Consider the following 23,473-nt stretch of genomic DNA (forward strand, 5'->3'; position numbering starts at 1 on the left):
TTAATCCCAAGGCTGAGGACAAGGGCTGAAGTGGCAGATTTTGGACATATATTGACTATTGCATAATGGGAGAAAACGGCTGTGACCAGATCTGTGCTTTATTTTCTACTCTCTGCACTAGAAGTTCTGATAACAGTGTGGTTTACGCCTGAGTGCAGCTGACTCAGGCAGCGGCAGACTTTGAGTCAGTGTTTAAAGGCAAGAGATGATGCTGTTGGCCAGAAGCAGTTTCATTTAGGATTAGTGTTGTCAGATAAAATACAAGATGCCCACTTAAATGTGAACTTTGGCACAACAACAAAAATTTTTAGTATAACTATGTCTCATGCAACATTTAGGACATACATATACTAAAAAATTATTTGTTGCTTATCTAAATTTCAAATTTAAGTGGGTGTTGCATGTTTTTATTTGCTAAATCTGGCAATGCCACGTAGGACTGAGTCTCATTGCTGTGAGGTTGCTTTTCTCTTCTATTAGTGCAAACCAGGATCTGGCCTAGGGTGCCAGGAAAACCATTTTATTTTCAAATGTTTGAGTTGGTCCTGGAGAACTTCTGTGTGTATCAGCTGTGAAGGTGAGAAATTGACTGAGAATTGGCAGGTTTGAAGATAATTAAGATACTCCTGGCTTTGACTTTATAGAAATTTTTTTATTGTGGTAAAATATACATAACATAAAGTTTACCATTTTAAGCATTTTTAAGTGTGCAATCCCTTGGCATTAAGTGCATTCACATTGTTGTGCAATTAACATCACTATCCATCCCCAAAACCTTTCCACTTTCCAAAGCTGAAGGTCTGTACCAATTAAATAATAATTCCCGTTCCCTACTCACCCTAGTATCTGGCAATCACCATTTTACTTTCTCTCTCTATGAATTATTTGACTATTTCAGGTACCTCATGTTAGTGGAATCATACAATATTTGTCCTTTTGTTGGGCTTAATTTATGTGTTTGGCTTAGCATAATGTCCTCAAGGTTTATCCATGCTGTAGAATTGTATTAGAATTCCATTCCTTTTTGAGGCTGAGTAATATTCCAATATACACATATAACACATTTTGTTTATCCGTTCATATGTCAATGGTCATTTGGGTTGTTTCCACATTTTAGCTATCATGAATAATGCTGCTGTGAACTTTGGTGGACAAATATTTGTTCGAGTCTCTGCTTTCAATTTGTTGAATATATATCTAGAAGTGGAATTGCTGGATTATATGGTGATTCTATGTTTAGCTTTTTAAGGAAACTCTACACCTTTTTCCACAGTGGCTGCACCATTTAGGTTGTCACCAACAATGCACAAGGTTTCCAATTTTCCCACATCCTTCCCAGCACTCATTATTTTCTAGTTTTTGAGTAATAGCTATCCCAATAGGTCTGTGTAGATGTAATTTTTTTTTTTTTTTTTTTGAGATGGAGTCTTGCTTTGTCATCAGGCTGGAGTGTAGTGGCGCAATCTCGGCTCACTGCAACTTCTGGAGAACTGGGTTCAAGCGATTCCCCTGCCTCAGGCTCCTGAGGATCTGGGACTATAGGCGCGTGCCACCACACCTGGCTAATTTTTTGTATTTTAGTAGAGACGGTGTTTCTCCATGTTGGCCAGAATGGTCTCGATCTCCTGACCTTGTGATCTGCCCACCTTGGCCTCCCAAAGTGCTGGGGATTACAGGCGTGAGCCACTGTACCTGGCCATAGATGTAATTTTTAAGGATGGTTTTTGCTTCTTCTCCTAGTTTAAATAAAAATAGTTCACTCCTTCTTGCTCTTGAATCACAGTGGCCATTGGCACTGGCATAAAATTATGTATTCACTGCATAAGACATGTCTACAAGGTTAGGAAATGGATTTCCCAGAGTGGCTTTTAAAGGGGCTGTGAAGATAGTATCAAAAAGAAGAGTTCTAGAAAAGTTTCCAACAGTGATAGCAGTGTTGAACTAAGCACATATCCCTCATTTGCTTTGCAAGACACAGAGTGCTTTTCTTTATGCAAGTTCTGGTTTGTTTGCTGAAACACGCACTCGCACTCAAACACATGCATCATGATTTTGTCGTCATATCTCACAGACCCACACCAAGGAATCTGAATCAATTCTTGTAATAGACCTAGTGTCTTTTTCTGGATGTTAGTTCCCAACATATTCTGAATTTTCAGTAATAACACCCAGGGTGGCAGTATCAGAGACAGAAGTGAGCTTAATTCAAGTTTGGGACAGAATCTGATTACTCTCATATCCAGTTATTAACCACCTTTCAGAAAATAGAGGATGACTGTTCCCATGGCAACAGAAGCCTTAAAGCAACAGATCATTCAGCAGCCTGACGTTTTTAGCAAGCTCTACACTGAGTCAACCTGCTGGTGAAGGGAACCAAGAACCAAGGTCAAATGTAGCCTCCGTGGCAGGGTTTTTTCCTTTTTACTCCATCAGCGCTTCCTTTTCCCCATAATTCTTCAAAAGAAATCAGTCTAGTGCTATCTTCCCTGTCTTCTGGCCTCTCCCAGGCCTGTTTCCCAACATCCTGGTGTGTGCATATGGTTTGTATATCTGTTCGTATTCTGTCTGCGTTACTCATCTCTATGTCAATCTAGATTCATGTCTTTCATAGCTATTAATGCGTCATTCAAGGTGCACTTTTAGCTCAGAATTGAATAATCCACCAGAATAAAAAAGATTCCACTATTAAACATCTTTTGAGCAGGGGTTTTTGGATTGCTTGTTAAGCAGAAGTCAAATTTTCTTAGCTGCTCTTTCTTTTGTTTCATCGTGAAAATATTTCTCATGAGTGAATACTTCTGATTTGGATTGGTACTAGTGGTATGTCTCATTGTTGTGTCTTTACTTGTGAGTGAACATTCTGAGCTTTCTGCCTGCAGATTCCAGTGACAAATGCCATGTTATTTTTAGTACCCTCAGTCATACTGAATAAATTCCAATCTTATTTACATAATATATAAGCCTGAACTCATGGTTTGCTTTATGCTTTTAATGTCACAAACAGACAATGATATGAACAATTGCACACTCAGTGTATGTGGACACAGTTTTTGTTGAATCAAATAGATTTACTAAGAGAATGGATCTGATGTGTTAGAGGTTTGCCTAACAGACATTTGGCAAATACCCATAAATGATTGCCAGTGGCATTACTTTTACCTAGAAAATGTTAATTCTTTGACATCTACAAACAGTGAATCTTGAGTTTTTCTTGAGACCACGTTCCCTTTAAAGTGGACATATACAAATGAAATGTGCATGAAATCTCTCTCTTTCCCCTTCCTTTCACAGCATGCATGTATTCCAGAAGCACTTAGGCCAGGTAAAGAGCAAGGATCTTGATTTTAACTATTCAGGCCTCAGTTTTTTCCTGACCATAGAAGTAGGAGGGAGAGCATGAAGCCATGATCTTGAGTCAGTTGAGGGATAAGGACATGCCATGTCTCCGTTCTTGAGAGATACTTCCTTCATTATACACTCTGCACTATACACTTCCTCCACTATACACCCTCATAGCTTTTACTCAAAGGCAAGGCTGAAGTTTTTTTTTTTTTTTTTTTTTTTTTTGAGATGGAGTCTCACTTTTTCACCCAGGCTGGAGTGCAGTGGTGCCATCTCAGCTCACTGCAGCCTCCACCTCCCGGGTTTAAGTGATCCTCTTGCCTCAGTCTCCTGAGTAGCTGGGATTACATGTGCCCACCGCCATGCCCAGCTATTTTTTTGTATTTTTAGTAGAGACAAGTTTCGCCACGTTGGCCAGGCTGGTCTTGAACTCCTGACCTCAAGTGATCCACCTGCCTCGACCTCCCAAAGTACTGGGATCACAGGTGTGAGTCACTGCAGACACTATCTCTAGCCAAGCCTGAAGTTTTAAAATGAACTGGGTTGAGTCTTAAATAATGAAATAAATCTATCTTCATGACAGTATGTGACTGAAAAGTTATGAGGTAGTCTAAGATATTATTTCAGGAGCTTCTCATCCCATAGGAGATGAGAGCTTGACAGGATTGTTGGTCACATTTACTGGAAATAGAATTGTATCATGTTCAAGTGTAGCGTGGAGACTTCAGTAACCTCCTTGCATCTCTTTGTCTGGGTCCACCTTCCCTCACCTGAAAAAATCTCTTAGTAGCACGTCTAGTTATTTCATCTTGGTCATCCAACCATGAAGGACTCGAGGGACTCCAGTCCATGGAAACACTGAGATTAAGCACTGTTGATGAGATAACAGATCTGAGTTCTGGAAAACAAACATTAACTTATTAAACTTGCCAGTCAAGTGAGCCCTGCATTTGGGAACAGTTCACCCCAGCTATGCTTGAACAGAGCTAATACATGTTACTAGGGAAGCACAGATGCTTCTGATTAACAGAAGTGGTGACAAAGAAACTGATGGACTCCTAGACCAAGACAGAGCTGCTTTAACACACTCAGCATTCCATCTGTCTTAGGTTAAAGCTGGTTTATTTTCGTTTTGCAGGTCCTGATATGATTTCAAACAGCAAAGTTTCTCGAGGGAGGTGATTCTAAGGCATAAGGCTCTTCAATACGATGTCCTTGATGCTGATTTGATTTAAAGAATATGATTATTAAGGCTGTGTCCTTGATGCTTGCTAGCAGAAGCCCTTTAACAGTTTCACAGCATGACAACTGTATGTGAAGGAAGCAGGATATGTGGGGAGGTGGGGGAAGCCTGGCTAGGGACGGTGCCAGGCAGCAGAGAGAAACATGTTGAAAAGAGATCCTAGACCACAGCCACATAAGTGTGCTTGTGCAAAAGAATGGAGAGGGGAATGCTTGCCCTTGCCTGAAGGCAGGGTGGACATTGGGCCTCCACTGCATCCCCCAAGCTTTGCATGGTACCTGGCACAGGGCAAATGCTCTCTAAGCATTCATTGGATGAATGAATGAATGATAGGAAGATGGGGGAAAACAGTCTGACAGGAGAGAAATTTAAGACAGTGAAGGGTTCAAGGCCCGAGGCTGTGGCTGGGAGAAGATGATGAGAGCTTAGGTTCCCTGGCCTGGGTCATTCCTGAGACACAGATTTAATAGCCCCTTGCCCCTAATACATTCACACCAAGTGGTGACTGATGTCAGGGTGAACTTTGCTCTCACAGAGGAGTTGTAGGGAGGGGTGAGGAGTGGAGAGGAGAAATCACCGGATTCTAGGTTGCTGAAGGGGTTGATGGAAAATGAATGAAAACAAGTCCCCCTGTCTTTTTTGAACCACTGTACACTTAACCTGCTCCAGGTACTCTGCTAGACCCTTCAGACACTGTCTCTAGTCCTTATAGCAAGCCTCTGTAGTTACAGTAGTGAAACCCATATTATCAACCAATGAGGGAGGGGCCTGTGACTTCCCTAGGCTCACATAGATGATGGGGACAGGCTGACGTCATAGACCACTCTGTCTTGCTCCTTGATACCCTTGATGCCTCTCTCACCTGAAGTCCACAGGCAAGGTGGGATCTAGAGAACCAAGCTGGGATCCGGAGAGCCCTTTGGCCAGGCTGCCCTGAGCATGACATTAGGTAAAGAGGATAAGGCTGGCCTTCCCGACCTTGGTGCCCACCAGGTCAGAGGTCTGCTGTTCCAGGGTGCTGGCTGCTTCTCTTACAGGGTGGAACACACAATGAGTGCAAGCCTAAGGAACCAAGAACTTCAGTCTTCATTCTTTTCTTGCTTTACAAAAAAATTTAGTGGAACTTGAAAGCCTGATCATAAAGTTGACTGAATAAGAATTGCGCTAAGGTAATTTTGAAAAGGAAGAATACTCCACAAGGAATGCAGGAACTCTTGGCTTATCTTCTTTCTTCAGATATAAAAATATCCATAAAGCTAGAGAATGAAACAAAGTGGCACATTTTTAGGTGGCAATTTGGTATATTTATCAAAATTGACAATAAATAAGAATTTTGTTTTTAAGAACTATTCTGGAGAAAAACCAAAAATGTGTATATAGATCTATGTATTAGGGTGTTCATTGCAGCTTTGTTTGTAAGAGTTTAAATGTGGAAATGTTCCAGATTTCCATCAGTACAGTAGAGCTTAAATTAATTAGGATATGGTCACCCCATAAATACCATGAAACCATGAAAAGAAATTAAGCAGAGCCAAATATGCTGACTTGAAAGGACCTGAAATATATTTGTAGTGGAGGAATGAGAAAAGCAAGTCACAAAACAATATTATGCAATTATGTTACAAACACATTGGAATATATTTGGAAGGATGCACACAACAATTTTTAGTGACAAACTTTGCAATTAGAGAAAAAGTCAAGGGAGGGTCTTAGTTTTTGATATACTTCTGTGTGGTTTTCCTCTTTTATAAAGAGCATATTCGTGTGTCAATTGTGTATTTAATAAAATGATAATGTGGGGAAGGAGAATCTGGATATTTAGGAAACGAGAAAGACAGACAAATTAAAGATAATTTCAGGTTTAATACTACAGGTGAGTTGACATGAAATTTAATGGACCAGATAGAACCCATTGCTATCACTGGTATGGGCCACTTATTTGAAGGCAGAATATCTTTGAGCACTAGTTAGAGTCAAATTTTTGTGGCCAAAGAGATCATAGTGCCCTGAAGTATTCTGGGAGCAGTTAAGAATATGTTTATTGCAGCCAGATTAAATGGGGTCTTAGTGGCTATGATCGAAGAAGTTACTACATGAAGAAAGGAAAAAATGCAATAGGCTGAAATTGCTCCAGCAGCAATAAGGAAGGGATTATCCCCTGGAAAAGTATCAGGAGGCTGTGCAGCACTGCAGATGGGTAAGAGGAGAGAGCTACCTGTCATAGCTGCAATTAACATAAGATCATTCTCCTATCCAGCAGAAACATGAGCTAGATGCCTTTTAAGAAAATTAAAATATGACTTAATTGCCTAGTAAAAATTATGAGTATGATAGAAGTATGAAGCCTAAAAAGAAACATTTCCTCTTAATTCCTGCTTCTAATTCTATATCCATTCCCATTAATCACCACTGTTAGAGTTTGGTGTGAATTCTTCCAGAGCATTTAGGCTCATATATATGTACACAAACACACATAGAAGCACACTCACACACAATGACACGTGTGCAGAATTAAAAAAAAATATATTTTACTAATGCTTTCTCATTCTGAGCCTCAGCAGGAGGCTATGCCCACAGAGCTGGCTCACCAAATTTTGGAGCTCTTCTTTGCGTTTCTTTATGGAATGCTCTGTGGCTGCTCTGGAGAACTGACTCTTCCCTAGTGTTTTCACCAGAACACTTGGGAAAGCAATGCAGAGTGGTTGTAAGTGTCACTGAGGGGGCAGATGTTGATTTGGATTTAGAAGAAATGGGACGCAGGAATTTTAGATTTGGGTAATTTGTAGTGCAGTGAGTTTAAGAATTTGAGCTCCAGAAATATGGATTTGAATACGGGTTTTCACGCTATCTATATAAGCTTAGGAAAATTAGTTAACCGTTTAGAACCTCAGTTACCTCGCTTATAAAGCGAGAGTACAATGGTGCCTACTTTATTACAACGGGGTTCTGAGGACTAAAGAGGCAATGCTTACAAAATGTTTATCACCTTGCAAAGCATGTACTGAATGATCAATAAAGTAAGCTGCATTTATTTTATTTTATTCCTGTTACAGGTCACTTTTAGGCCACTTTTGAACACTTAGAGTCCTCTTCTAGCCCTTCTGAAAATTGCTTTTCCAAAGGCTTGACTTGCTTGCCTTTATTTTCTGATCTAATATTTATGCACATTTTCTACTTTTAATCTATCATGTTTGCTTCAATATGCCAAGACTCCCACATGGTGTTTTGAAAATGAACCAAGAGGTAGGGCGCGGTGGCTCATGCCTATAATCCCAGCACTTTGGGAGGCTGAGGTGGGCAGATCATGAGGCCAAGAGATGGAGACCATCTGGCCAACATGGTGAAACCAGTCTCTACTAAAAATACAAAACAATTAGCTGGGCGTGGTGGCACATGCCTGTAATTCCAGCTACTCGGGAGGCTGAGGCAGGAGAATTGCTTGAACCTGGGAGGTGGAGGTTGCAGTGAATTGAGATCATGCCACTGCACTCCAGCCAGCCTGGGTGACAGAGCGAGACTCAGTTTCAAAAAAAAAAGAAAGAAAGAAAATGAACCAAGAACAAACCAAAATGCTTCACACACAACTTCTTGGACTTTCCTTAAATTGAGTTATAGTTGATCATTTCTTGCATTTTAAACAACTTTCTTAGTTGATTTAGTGGCACAATTTTCCAAATTGATATTTGGTTTTTGACATCAAGGGCTAAAGAGTTTCCTTGCTTTTGGACTTGTGGAAATTTAGCTGTTTTTGTGCTTGTGGTCACTAGTTGACTCTTGACCCCACCAGCCCATATAGAATTGTCCTATATTAATTTGATGTTAGATTATGTCTTAGTTGCACGTCTAAGTGTTCTGTCAATTTGTTTATTCAATAAATCTTTATGAGCGACCCTGAGTGTCAGGAATTGTATTATGTTTCAGGGATAGAGTGGTAACAGAGACAGCCCCTTCTTCCATGAAATGCAGAGTCTAGCACGGCCTATACACATTAAGTGACGAATTATTAATGCAGTAGTGCTCTGCTAGGTGATATGCTGTGAGAGGGACCCAGGCAGGGCTCCCTGAGGGAAGTGATACTGATATGAGATCTGAAAGAGGAATGAATAAAGTGGGAAGTAGAAGAATATTCTACCCAGAAGCAACTGCATATTCAAAGACCTGGACATAAGAGAAGTCTTGCAGTATTTGAAGAACTGAAATAAAACTAATTATTGGAGTGGAGAGCATGATGGTGTTGACAGGTGAGGTGGGAATGAAGCCATATGAGGGATTTATTTCTTCCAGGAGTTTCCCTGACTGATTTCTGATAACAAGTGGTTACATAGTCTAGATTGCTGCTGAGTTCACAATGATGACAACATGTTTGAACCTCCTTGAACAGAGCAGTATTTTATTGCTCTTTGGTGACTAATGAAATTTTGTCTCTGGTCAAGTAATTGGATTCTTAGCATGACACATTTTAATTCAAGTCAAGAAGACACAAGTATAAAAGACTAGTGACTGAATGCCTCGAGTTTATATAGAAATAGAAAGGACTTGGAACTAGAGAGTCTTTGTTTTGGATGGTCTTTCTGGACTTTCCTTTGTTAGTCTTTGTCTTTTGTCTACTTTTTGTCTTCTTAAACTTTGTCTAAATGTTGTCAAACAGAACAAACAAAGCAAAAACAAAACAACAATAGATTCTGCTTCAGAGCTGCGAAGCTCCTGACAACTTTGATGCTTCACAGTTAAAATTTTCCTTTCAGTAGCTGCACTTGCAACCGTCTCCAGCACCAGCAAAGGAGTGGTAAGAGCATCATGGTTTCCAGGATCCAACTTGTAAGGCATGTGGGAATGGGATACTACCTAAGAAGGAATTCTAGTCTTTTATTCTATGTAGAATTAAAAAAACTTACCCTTGTTAGCTAAAACCCTTGACTGTTTAAAATAATAAGATTTAGGATAATCAATAAATATATTTATAGGGATATGCTATATAGCATATCTGATATAAATGTTTAATTCATTCCTAGTAGTATGTAAAGAGTTTCACCTATGGCTCTGTCTTGCCTTACTCAAAAAGCAGAACAATTTGTTTCTTAGAAAGAAAGCTACCAGTGCCCAGATGCCCACTCCTATTCTTTTTAGGGAATGATAATTTGTTCTCCTTCGAGCCCAGATTTCTCAGTGAATTCTCCAGTATGCTCACAGCTCTCCCTCCAGATATTTTGAGAGCTTGGAGTCATAGTCCTGCATTTTTAAGGAAGCTGTGAAAATCCACATGAGCTCTCCTTTTCCAGCCGTAGAAAAAACTAAATAGTGTCCCAACACCACTGTTGGTTGAGAGTCCTTTGGATCTAAGTTTTCTTCTTCTGTATTCTTATGGGTCCTCGTGAAAAACAAATACAAGATAATAGCAGAACATAAAAGACACTGGCAGAAGGATTTTCAATGTTAAGAGCTGGCCTATGACAAAACTGGCCATTTTACATCTTTACCATATTTATAGGTTTACTTTTCTAATATTTATACTTTTGACTTGTGGCGGGGGCATGGGGTCGGTAAGGTAGCCATAGACAGGAAGATTTGTACAATGATGGAAAACTAATAAATACGTGAATTTTGTTAAAGAAAGATTCTCAAATCACAATATATTCTTGGCAGTACAGAAAAGTATTCTTCTGGGGATAGAGGTAGTGTCCACATAAGTCAGAATGAAAATGAGCTGGGAAGGTGGGTAAATTTCCCAACTCTGGAATTTGTGGCAGAGAGAGCAAATAACTGCGGCTTTCCTGGCGCCTGGTTGCTCGCACCATGTCGAGGCCCAAGCAGGCTAAATCCCAGCACATCATCTCGGAGGAGGCCCAGGGCGAGCAGCCGCCGCAGCAGCCGACCCCGGAGTTTGTAGATGTGGCCCCCGCGGTGTCTGCGGTGGGGGAGCTTAGTGCTCGGTGGGAGAAAACGCAAGTCTATGAGAAAACGCAAGTCTATAAGCAAAGTTCTTTAGCATCTCTGAGTTCTTGGAACATAAGAAAAAATGCACTAAAAATCCACCCGTCTTCATCATGAATGATGGCGAGGGTCCAGTGCCTTCAGAAGACATCTCTGAAGCTGTACTGAGCCACCAGCCACCCAGTCCAAGCACTGAGGATGGCCACAGGGAGAATGGGGGCAGCTCAGGGGACATGAAGGAGAAGCTGGTGCGGAATCTGTGATGTATCTAAAGACAGAGACGGCCCTGCCACCCACCCCCGAGTACGTAAGATATTTAACCAAAGGCAAAGTGGCCAACACTAACATGTCCTTGCGGGCACTATGGGGCACCAAGGTGGCGGTGAATCAGCAGAAAGCAGATGCCCTGTCTGCCCCTGTGCCTGGCGCCAACAGCATCCTCGAGCCCATACTGTGTCTGTAGCAGCAGAAGCAGCTACAGCAGACCCAGCTCACCGAGCAGATCCGCATCCCGGTGAACACGTGAGCCTCTCACGCCTGCACTCCAGCGGGGCGGGGCCGACACCCTGAAGACCTTGGACAGCCACATGTCCCAGCAGGTTTCTGCAGCTATGGTTTTGCTCAGCCAGAAAGCTGGAAGCCAAGGTCTGTCTCTGGACGCCTTAAAACAAGCCAAGCTACCTCATGCCAGCATCCCTTCTGCCACCAGCTCCCTGTCCCCAGGGCTGACGCCTTTTGTTCCAAAGCCGGATGGGACCCGGGTGCTCCCAAACGTCATGTCCCGCCTCCCCAGTGCTTTACATCCTCAGGCCCCGCGCTCGGTGCTCTTCCAGAGTCCTTTCTCCACTGTGGCGCTAGACCCATCCAAGGGAAGGGAAGCCACCGAACATCTCCGTGGTGGATGTCACATCCAAAGATGATGGCGTCCTCTACAAGTACAAGTGTAAGTGCTGTAGCAAGGTTTTCGGGACTGATAGCTCCTAGCAGATCCATTTCCGCTCCCACACTGGAGAGAAACCCTTCGTGTGCTCTGTCTGTGGTCATCGTTTCACCACCAAGAATGACCTCAAGGTGCACTTTTGCCGACATCCCTAGGTGAAGGCAAACCCCCAGCTGTTGGCCGAGCTCCAGGACAAAGTGGCGACAGGCAATGGCATCCCCTATGCACTCTCTGTACCCCTCCCTGTCGATGAATCAAGTCTCTCTCTAGACAGCAAACCTGTCCTTGTAACCCCCTTGGTAGGGCTACCTGAGAATCCCTCTTTGGTGACTAACCCCAAGGACCTCAAGGGTGGACCCCAGCCAAGCAACTTGCAGCCTGGGCCTTCTCCAGAAAGTGAGGGTGGACCCACACATCCTGGGGTGGGACCAAACCATAATTCCCAAAGGACTGGTGGCTTCCAAGGGAATGGGACCACCGATGCCAACGAATGTCTCATTTGCGACCAAGTCTTAAGCTGCCAGAGCTCCCTCAAGATGCATTACTGCACCCACAATGGGGAGAGATCATACCAGTGTGATATCTGTGGCCAAGTCATTTCTACCAAAGGTAACCTGAAGACACACCTTGGGGTTCACTGAACCAACACGTCCATTAAGACGCAGCATTCTTGCCCCATCTGCCAGAAGAAGTTCGCCAATGCCGTGATGCGGCAGTAGCAGATTCGCCTACTCCAAGATGGATGGCTCCCAATCAGGTATCAGTGCAGATGTGGAAAAAGCAGGTGCTACTGACAGCATTCCCAAAACCAGTTTCCTCATTTCCTGGAAGAAAACAAGATTGCAGTCAGCTAAGCTAAAGGAGAACTTGCATGAAAGGAGAAATGCAGACAGAGTGAAATCTCTAGAATCTGCTTTTTTTTGTAAGAACTCATCCCCTCCTGTTTTGTTTCTCTTACTGATATGCAAATGATGTTTACGATGGTTGTGATCACAACCTCAGGCAAGTTCTACAATCACAATTGTTGCTATATTGCTTTGCAAAAAATTGAAAACTAAAAAAAAAATACCGAAACAAATACAGAGTTTTTTAAAAAAAAATTTTGGAAAGAAGATTTGTTACTTGTGACAAACTGTATACATAGAGCCTTTGTACAACCTAGAATGACTTTTTCCAAAGACTGTTAGCTATTTCAAGGTAGAACCATTGGAACTTACTGAACAACAGTGGAAAAGACAACTACATAGCCTAACTGAGGGGAGAGGAGTACTGTATACTTCTATGGTAACTGTATGCAGTTCTGTCATCTATTTAGGGACCTGTTTTAGATGCCCCAACCCTGTCCTCATCTTATTGTTTATTTTTTCGAATGTAATAATAAAAAAAACTACAAAAACTAAGGTTGTAAAATTGTAAAATTGCTTCAGCCTTAGAACTTTAAGTAGGATGCCTTCAAATGGACTTATACTAGTCCTCAGGGAGTCAATACGTGTGTTGCTGCTTATTTAAATACAGTTCAGTTGGAGCCCCGAGACTGTCAACGTCCTCCTCACACTTCTTAGATGCCTTTCTCTTCCTGAACTCCAGAAGAGGTGGGCACCTGAGCGGGGAATCTCAGATGACTTAATTTAGTTTGCCAGTGCCTACTTTATTGAAGAACTGGGTTTTCATTCTTGAGAAGAAACTCATGGAAGGGCATGTTTCCTATCACAGGTTCACATACTATTTTTTTTTTTGTCGAATTTCCTTCTATGACTTATGCCAAATAATTATGAAGATTTTTTGATTTTCTTGCAGAATATTTCAGGAAGGCTATGAAGCTGGAACAGGCAAGTCCTGGGTGTGAAAGCTTTAATTGATTTACCTCATTTATTTTTTATTTTTCATAGACATAGGGTCTTTTTTCCTATTTTAAGACCACTAAAATATTCCCAGGCCCTGTCTAAAACCTAAGAGTTGATGTATTGGTGGGAAGAGCTGAACGTTCAAAATGGTTTTGTGATGCCTTTTTTTTTGCAATTTCCTTTTGTGCATGTAATATTGAGCAAACAAAACATTGCTCTTGGTTTAACAAGAAAGGAGAAAGAAAGAAAGAAAGACTAACTTCTGGGAGAAAAGTCTTTCCTTCTATGTGGAAGGCCCTGACTGAAATGTGGATCCAAGACGATTGGCCAAAGTATCGTCTTTTTGTTGTTGCACTTGACTTTAGGATTCCCTCCACCCCCGCTTTTTTTGGGCAAGTTGTGCCTTTCCTTCTGGAATTGCAAGTGAATACAATAATAGTACCTATTCACATTGTGAAGTGGATATTGTTACAGAAAATACACCAGTGGCTTTCTCAATGTTGAGCTAATAATGTCTTGTGAACGTATAATCTGTGGAGAAACCCCTGTAGTTGTACCTGCTGATGCTGTCTTGGTAAATGAATTTTGATTTTTTTTTCTCCCCAAAAAAGAAAATGAGTGGGAAGAGAACCAAATCGTTAAGAACATGGTCATAAAGAGTCTAGATTTTGATGAGAGAACAAAGGAAGAGTTAGAAATAAGGTGTGAGAAATGATCATAGTAACTGGCTAGAAAGAAAGCCAACTTTGTTTGAATTTAAAGTGGACCAGAGGGACAAATGATGTGAAAAGCAGTGTGACTGATGATATCTAGTAGGTAGCAGATGCTGATGGAGGGAGGGAGGGTAGACTGCATAGACAGGAAGGGCCTCAGTATAAGGTAAAAATGATTCATCATTAATAATGACTATTTTTTTTTCTTTTTTTTAGCATAGGTGTTGTGGTGAAGGGACAAGTACAGGAGAAAGTATACAGTTATTTAATTATCTTTCTTAAATTTTGGAAACACACATGTAGCATTTATAAGATATACTATTTTGTGAATTAGATGAGAGTTTGTGGATGGATACTGTGGTGCTTACTAGGGCACCTTCTTCTTAGGTTCAATGAAATATTTAGACTCACATCATGACCACAGGCCCCCTTGGCCCCAGTCTACTTGAAATACTATAGGAAAAGAACTACAGAATGTCAGGGGACAGTGTCAGGTGCTCCTCTGCTGTGGGAGTCCTTGTAGCAGTCTTTACCACCATCCACACAATTGTTCAGGAGCCATTCTCTGTGGCCCTGATTTAGAAGACTCATGACCCACAACAGCCAATACCTCTTATAACAACTCCCATCAGGTGTTTATGGTTCATTTATAGTTCTGCCCAGTCCAGATGCAAGTTACCAATAAACAGTCACTATTATCATCAGTAATGTGCCAGACAACAGAGTTGACATCATTTTTATAAGGTTAGTTAGGGGACAGTGGGAGAAAGTTAACCGAAAATCAAATTCTCAAGTAGAAATAAAAATGGTTAACCCTTTACCTGCAGATATCTAAAAAGGCCCTTGTATCTGTGAAACGATAAGACTGCCTAATGCCTCCCTGTGCTGTGCTATCCCAGCCCATACATCTTGGTAATTAATATGGTTTGGCTGTGTCCCCACCCAAATCCCATCTTGAATTATAGCTTCCATAATTCCCACATGTCGTGGGAGGGGCCTGGTGGGGGGTAACTGAATCATGGGGGCAGGCAGGTCTTTCCCATGCTGTTCTCTTGATAGTGAATAAATCTCACAAGATCTGATGGTTTTATAAAGGGGAGTTCCCCTGCATGCACTCTCTTGCCTGCCTCCATGTAAGATGTGACTTTGCTCCTCATTCACCTTCTGCCATGATTGTGAGGCCTCCCCAGCTGTGTGGAACTGTGAGTCAGTTAAACCTCTTTCCTTTATAAATTACCCAGTCTTGGGTATGTCCTTATTAGCAGTGTGAGAACAGTGATCAATCACTATCTGCTGAATGTATATAGGCGACATGATGTAAACTGAGAAATGTTAGTTATCTCACACTAAAGGGCTGAAATTGACAGTTCAGATGACCCAAACCATACTTCAAACTCCCCACAAGGGCTGTGTAGCCAGGATATATTTTCATCAGTTAGTTCTCATAAAAATATGTAAAGTGGGTGTTGAAACTGTCAGTTTTAGCCCTTTAGTTTCTGATAACTCACATTTCTCAGTTTATATCATATCACCCATATACACTCAGCAAATGGTAATTGATCACCAAAAACAAAAAACAGAAAACCCCAGCTAATTTGGGAAATATGGAAATACCACCAGGGATGTAGAGAACGATGCAGGGAGGGAAGGCAGCTAAGGTAGGTGCGCTACCAAGCCAGCTACCAGAGCGGGCAACTGGAGCTCATCCTGGGGTGACTGTGGGGAACAGTGCAAACCCACACCTCAGGATGATCCCAGCTGAGGAGTGAGGGAGCCAGGACATCTACACACCAATGCTCTAGAGCCATTGGTTGAGGGCTGCTCCCAGAAGGTGCTAACTCCCTGGTACTTTGGCCTGCTGCACAGGGGCAGCAGAAAATAAATCACTGGAGCAGGAAATATAGATACTGGCACCGGGGAGTCACTTGAGCACAGTGAATGATCCCAGGGTTGTGGGCAGGACATGGACAACATCTGTTACAGCAGCCTTGCATTTTAGGTCTGGAAATGCTATGACAAAGAAACTCTTTTTTTCCATTTATGAAGTCCCTTCACAAAGTCTCCGTGGGCTTTTAATCGAAATATGAGCATGAAACACTTAATCTGATGGAGAAGAGATGGTATAGCAAAGTGATTAGGAACTCTCAGGATTTCCACTGCTTGGGTTTAAACCCCATCTCTGCTGCTTGGATAGCTTAGTTGTGTAATTTAGGCAAGGTCTGGAGCCTTTTTGTGCCTCAGTCTTCTCATTTGTGGAATTGGGACAATAAGGATGTTATGAGAATTGAATTAGACGATATGAGTGAAAGAAGTACATAGAACAGATTGTTGGGGTCAGAGATGAATAACTAAGAGTTTTTGCCCTTGGAGAGTTTAAATCTTTTTTTTTTTTTTTTTTTGAGATGGGGTTTCATTCTTGTTGCCCAGGCTGGACTGCGATGGCACGATCTTGGCTCACCACAACTTCTGCCTCCCAGGTTCAAGTGATTCTCATGCCTTAGCCTCCCAATTAGCTTGAATTGCAGGCATGCACCATCACTCCTGGATAATTTAGTATTTTTAATAGAGACTGAGTTTTACCATGTTGGTCAGGTTGGTCTCGAACTGCTGACCTTAGGTGTTCCACCTGCCTTGCCTGCCAAAGTGCTGGGCTTACAGGCGTGAGCCACTGCACCCGGTGAGTTTAAATGTTAATGGGGAAGATACTTAAGCAAACAGATCATCTTAATATAACAGGATCAAATGTGAGATTGTGACAGGCACAACATCTGTGGGAGCACAGAGAAGATGCATTTAGCACACTCTGAGAAATCAGAATGGCTTCCAGGGAAAGAACATGACTAAACTCCCAGACAGGAGGGGCTGCATGGAGAGAGGAGAGCCAGGCACAGGAAAGAATGCTCCAGGTAAAGCAATGTGAGCCTCACTCCCTTTTTTCTTTTTTATAAAATTTAATTTAATTTAATTTTAAGTTCAGGGATACATGTGCAGGACGTGCAGGTTTGTTACATAGGTAAACGTGTGCCATGGTGGTTTGCTGCACCTATCAACCCATCACCTAGGTATTAAGCCCTACATGCATTAGCTATTTATTCTGATGATCTCCCTCCCCTGACCCCCCAACAGGCCCCAGTGTGTGATGTTCCCCTCCCTGTGTCCATGTGTTCTCATTGTTCAGCTCCTATTTCTAAGTGAGAACATGTGGTGTTTGGTTTTCTGTTCCTGTGTTAGTTTGCTGAGGATAATGGCTTCCAGCTCTATCCATGTCCCTGCAAAGGACATGATCTCATTCCTTCTTATGGCTGCATAGTGTATGTACCACATTTTCTTTATCCAGTCTATCATTGATTGGCATTTGGGTTGATTCCATGTCTTTGCTATTGTGAATAGAACTGCAATGAACATACATGTGCATGTACCTTTTTTTTTCATTTGAATTGTATTGGATGAAGTGACATAGGAGTGAGTTTAGGCAATCGCTTCAAAAGCTTTACCACTCTGAGGCTGAGGAGTGGAGTGTGAGATGGAGGGCCAGGTAGGGGGAGGGGTGGAGTGGGCATAGGGCTGAGCCCTGGTTGTCCCAGCACTTCCTCTAACAATCTGCATGACTGTAGGCAAGTCCTTCACCCTCTCTAAGCCGTTGGCTCCCCACCTGAGCAAAGAGGGGCTTTGGGTAGCTGGGTTGTGATCAGGGCTTATAGCCCTGTCTAAGCGCCCACCTTCAGAAGTGTGCTTCAGCCTTTGTGGGTAGGTGGTTATGCATGCTGCTATGGCCTGTGATTTAGAGGGTTTTGACAAGTGTGGAGAAGTGTCTGCTCCCCTCTCATGTTTCCCATCTGGAGTTCTCAGTTCTTTGCCAAATTTCCTCCAGCTCTTTGGCACAGAGGCCTGGTCTCAGAGCAGGTTGTGCCTTGGAATTTGGCTTTTTGGGGACATGTTCTCTAGTTCAGGCCTGTTGAGGTGGTCTTGTTCTCCTTGTCTCCATCAGTGCCTGCTGGGATTTGGCAGGCCGACCCCCAGCCCAGACTAGGGACAGAAGGCAATGGAAGCCCCTCACTGGGCTGCACTGATGCATGGCGGGACCACACTATCAGCGTCTTGGGGTTCAGATGTGGTCTTTCATGCATGATTTAGTATCAGAACTAGGCTTTTGGTGTTTGGAAGACAGCACATCCTCCAAGGCATCACATCACAGATGAAACTCTCACCTCCATGTTTTCTTTCTTTTATTTTGAAATTTTTTTTACAGAAATGAGGTCTCACTATGTTGCCCAGGATGCTCTCCACCTCGTGGGCTCAAATAATCTTGTCGCTTTGACCCCCGCAAAGTGCTGGGCTTACAGGCATGAGCCATGGTGCCTGACCACTTCCACGATTTTTTTACACTGGGATTGCTGGTTGGTGAAGGTTGACATTTAAGAGGTTGGATGTTAATATTGTTGCTTTTCCACCCAAGAGGACAAAGATAGAAAAATGAGTTTCTGTATAAATTAATTGGTCAAGTGGTTGTGTCAAACCCCTCAGAAGTCACCTGGTTTTCCCATAGCAGCTGGTGTTCTAAGTCATTTGCAAAAAAGCCATATAGTATAGTCAGATCACTTCTCTCTTCAGTCATTTATCTCCATCATCTTGTAGAGAAGGATTTAAATTATTTATCAGTTGAGTGTTACTATCAGTTAAAGTTAGGTTCAATTGTTGACATTAGTAAAATTAAAATAATTGTAGTTTAAACAAGGTGGGCATTTTCTCTTTAATTTCTCTCTTGTATTTCTTTCTCACTTTAATGCCAGCATGTAGGTGGTCCAGGTGGTATGGTTACTTTATATCATTGCAGATCCCAAGCTCCTTCTACCTTGTTGCTCTGCCAGGCAGGACCTCCATGGGTACCTTGTAGTCCAAGATGGCTGTTCCTGCTCCTGCCATCAAGTCCACATTCTAGCTAGTCGTAAGAAGAAAGGGGTAAAGAAGGGCATGGTACCTCCCAAAGGCCTTTCCTGGAGGCTGCATATGCTTCTTTCTTTAGAATGTTATCAGATAAAACTCGATGATATAGTCACACCTACCCATAATAGGGACTGGGAAATGTAGTCTTTTTTCCTGGGTGATCATGTGCCCAGCTAAAAGTTGAGCATTCTGTTATTAAAAGAAGAAAGGGAGAGGACATATGAGGGGACAATTGGCAGTTTCTATCACTAACTAGATTTGACTCCTGAGAGTGTTGTATGACCTTGGGCACAGAATTAGAATTATTTGAGCCTCAATTTTCTTATCTGGAAAATCATTATAATGTTATTTACCCCACTGAGTTTTTGCAAGGATAATACAAAAATTAAATAAGGTAATGTTTGTGAAAACGCTCTGTAAACTTCAGAAAGCACTGTACAATATATTATTAGACAATAATTTGTTTTCACATTTTCTTAAGCAACTTCTCATTATGAAAACAGACAAAAGGAGGGGCACAGCAGGTATATTTTGAATGGAATAAAAGTCACTTTGGAAACAAAAGCCAATCTAGGGACAAGCATGGACATTCACCTTGTGAAATCAGGCAGAAAAGTCTCAAAAGCAAGTGTTCAAATGTGAGTTTCCCAATTGTAATCGGAAAGATGCTGTACTCCACTAAAAAGGGTTTTCCTTTGGTTTTTCAGCCTTATTAGCCTTGGCTCCAACCTACAACAGGAGAGGCACTCATAACCGACAAGAGGTAAAGAGATCTTCAAAGAGTTTTTATATCAGGAGGGCTTTATTTGAGTCAGGGGAAAGGGTCTTTAAAAAGCCGAAATCCATTTGTCTGTTTTGCCTAATAAGGAAATACTTTATAGCATGTGATGTAGTGCTCTTGGAAAAGAATCAGCACTTTTTCCCTCTAGATTTTAATGGGACCTGATGTAATAGGAATGGGCCTCAGTAAATATTGCATATAATTATTTATTAGATTTGTAAATTCCTCCTACTGCTGAAGCCTCCAGGTATATGGACAAAGGTGGAATATCAGGCGGCAAATACATCCAGACTCAGCAAACACAATTGTGAGGTCATCCTATTAAGGCTCCAATAGAAACACTGGCTATCCATGGGGCTAGAAGCATACACTTTGTGGAGCAAAATGACCAGATTAGGAGGCGATGACCCTTTATTTGGGACTGGTCTGGACTGTTGTTGCCAGAGGGAGGAGGCCCTCTTAACTCTTCGTGTCAGTGGTGTGTGGGGCTTTGCAATACTGGCCATTGAGATCACAGTCCAGCTTACAGAGGGCTGACTCAATCACTCACAGACCCAGGGAATCACTTGAAGTACAGTTTTCTCCTTTCATGTGGAAGGAGCAGGAAGAGGTGATAGCAAACCATCTTTGATTTTCTTGTCATATAGAAATAGCCATACTAATGAAGAGGTGCTTAACATGAACCATGAAACAGGCAAATTTGGATGTAAATCCAGATTCTGCTAGTTAATACCTAGATATTCTGAAGCAAATTACCTGCATTTATGAATTCTGCAGAGATATTTTGAGAATAATATGAAAGTAATTCACACATAGTAGAGACTCAATAAGTGCATCTGATAGCTAGCGGAGGTATATCATAGAGAAGAAGGTTAAATACAGACAACTTACAGTCTTTTCTCTGTCCAGTGAAGCAAATGGGGCCTTATACCAAGCCTGACAATGCTACTGAATTTTGAATTTTGAAGGCACTTTTAAAAAAATTTGTTCAAAGCATCCCAACTCACCTAAAGAGGTAGGTTTATGAACCAAAGCATTCTCTATGGGAAGTAGAATACCCTTTTGGCTCAATTGCTTCACTTTCCCTAATCTCCCTCACCTTCAATTTCAGATACTTTATGGAATCCCAGAAATGAATGGTCTGGGAAGGTTGTCTAGAAATGTTTTATCTTTAGGAAGAACTGCAAGCAAACCATGTTAAGGAGTTAAGAATACAGCCTAATACTTAACTGCCCAGTGAGGCACCTGGACACCATACTATGTCCCAGAGATTCACTCCACCCTGTGGTAGCTTTGCCATTCCATTCAGGGAATTATTTTTCATATATAACTTCAGTTCCTTATGGTGTAATTTAAGGCACTTAAAAAATGCTCTCATTTGCAAATGGCCAGTATTGCCCTCATTTGGCATATATTGAAAACCTTCTCTGTTCTTGACACTGCCAAAGCACTGAGACATATAATTGGTCTTTAACTGAATAAAAATATCACTGGTATTCTATTAGAAATGAGGCCCTTCTTATATTTGAAGAAAACTCATTATTTCTTTTCAATCTTAACTATTCTCTACTTAAAATTTTAAGAATCAGTTCATACTTTTAGTCTTCACATCTATGTATTTAGTCCTACCTGAACCCTATCTAATTTTTCCATCTTTCTCTTTCTCTCTCTTTTGTAGAAACAAAAACTACCAATTCTTTGAACTTAAAAAGTTATTTATTTTTCTATGTTTGGCCACCAAATGCTCCCATAAAGCGACCAGATTGTTTTCTATGGAAATGTATTATAAGGCCAACATTTAAATGGAAAAAACCTGAATTAAGAACCTACAATTCAGTTGGGAAATTCAAATGAACGCATAAAACACAACAGCTGGATTGAATTAGTCCCTTGATGGTCAATTCACTAGCCACAAAAAATATGAAATGAAAAATCACTTTTTCCAACAGTTTGAAACAAAACACAAAACATTTTAAAGTCCCCAATCAGTGAGAAGAACTCTGATTTCCTTTACTTTCACTGAAGTCCCTGAAAGTAAGACTTTGAGAGAAATACTTACAAAAAACTTTGCATCACCAGTCTTAAGGGTAGAGAGACTTGCAACCCATCAGCTTGCTTCTAGGTAAATGCTTCCCCCGACCCACCTTAAATGTTTCAGCTGGTAGACTTTAACACAACTTTGATGGAACTTTTTGATGATACAGAAGGCTTACAACATATGTTTCAAGTTTGTGAAACCATTAAGGATACAATTTAATTTGTTTCAATAGTACCACAAAAGAAGAAAAATACCCATTTGTGGAGACCTCTAATTTCTGAAGTATCTTTATCTCCCAACACACTGTATGATAGGTCAGGGAGGTATTATTTCTTTTTTCTGTTAAGAAAATTAGAACTCAGAAGTTGAGGAGCTTGTCCTGAGTCACCCAAAGAAAATGGCGGAGCTGCGGTCACAATTAAGTTTCCTGTGTCTCAAATCCATATTGATAGCCTATTGTACTCAAGTCTGTGAAATCCCTATTTTAATAGGTCCATGGGGACATGTGAGTCATTTCCCATAAAGATCAACCTTTACCTTTGGAATCGCTCTGGCCAACTTTGGTTTCATATGCATGTGTGGCTTATCATAATGTCTTGTGTTTCTATTGCTCCTTTCTCTGAGAAAATCCAGGCACATTCCAGACACTGAAGTCTAATCAGCTCTGATAGCAGAGAAGCAGGACTGGACTACGATGGGGGTCATTTGGCACTTGCCCAGTTACTGTGGTGTAACCCACTCATTCAAGCATTCCTGGAGTAAGAATGGCCTCAGTGACCCACCACCTCTGTATGCTAGGTACTTGGTTGGTGTTCCTTTCTCCTTAAAATCATACTCATGTATCCCCTGCTGCTTGTCCTTTGCTATTATCCCTTTTTTTGACACTTGCCAAACTTCTCAAAAGAGTAGTGCATGCTTGCTATTGATAATTTCTCTGCTCTTATTCTCAGTGTGTCTTCCTGGTATTAGCTCTGACTTTCCCTCTAAATGATGCCCATATACTTTCTCAGGTTTCTTTCTCCTTAACCTAAATCTGGCTGCACTCTTGTTCTTGAAATTTTCTTCTCCATAACTGTCCTGATCTGGTTCTCTTCTTCTTCCTAGCTCTCCAGGTACCATTTTTTTCTCTCTCTTTCTCTTTTTTTTAGTTTCTTCTGGCTCCATTTTATTTTTGCCACTCCATAACAGTGTTCTTAACCCATAGTTCTTTAGGCTCTATTAACTTTTTCCTTTTAGCATGTAGTTGCTTTTGTGGCTTCATCTCTGACATCAGTTTTGAATGACTCCCAATCCACAACTCAAACTGTGTTCTCTTTTCTCAGTTTCAGCCTCAAATTTGCAGATGTCTATTGGACAGCTCCACTTTGATGCCCAGTTGCCACCTCAAACTTATGTCTAAATGGATTTCTCCTGGTCCCTCTCAGACTTCTTCATTTCTGTTGGTGGCATCGTTCTTCCACTCACTCAAGGTGATTGTTTATAATTATTTTGAGTTCATCCTTTTTCTTTTCCCAAATACAACACTGACTTTTCCCCTCTCACATTACATTTCATCCTTTTATTCCTAATGCCATCATTATAGTCTGGACCATGCCTATTGCAATGAGTTATGTGTCTTTGATTTCTACTGACTATAACACCACCCTACATGTTGTTGCCACCTGAGTAGTTATCTTTTATCCTCATTTGATATAATT

At 41.4% G+C, this 23,473-nt stretch overlaps 1 long non-coding RNA gene and 1 pseudogene across 1 annotated transcript in view; both read left to right on the top strand.

The window, feature by feature from the left end:
• The window catches only part of LOC134739586 (uncharacterized), a 141,245-nt gene that overhangs the window by 16,860 nt on the left and 100,912 nt on the right, over positions 1 to 23,473 (top strand). The gene's annotated exons all lie outside the window — the stretch shown is intronic.
• Positions 10,379 to 12,175, top strand: LOC129036181 (sal-like protein 4; annotated as a pseudogene).

This window comes from Pongo pygmaeus, chromosome 4 (genome assembly GCF_028885625.2).
Source record: "Pongo pygmaeus isolate AG05252 chromosome 4, NHGRI_mPonPyg2-v2.0_pri, whole genome shotgun sequence".
In the NCBI taxonomy this organism is placed as follows: Eukaryota; Metazoa; Chordata; class Mammalia; order Primates; family Hominidae; genus Pongo; species Pongo pygmaeus.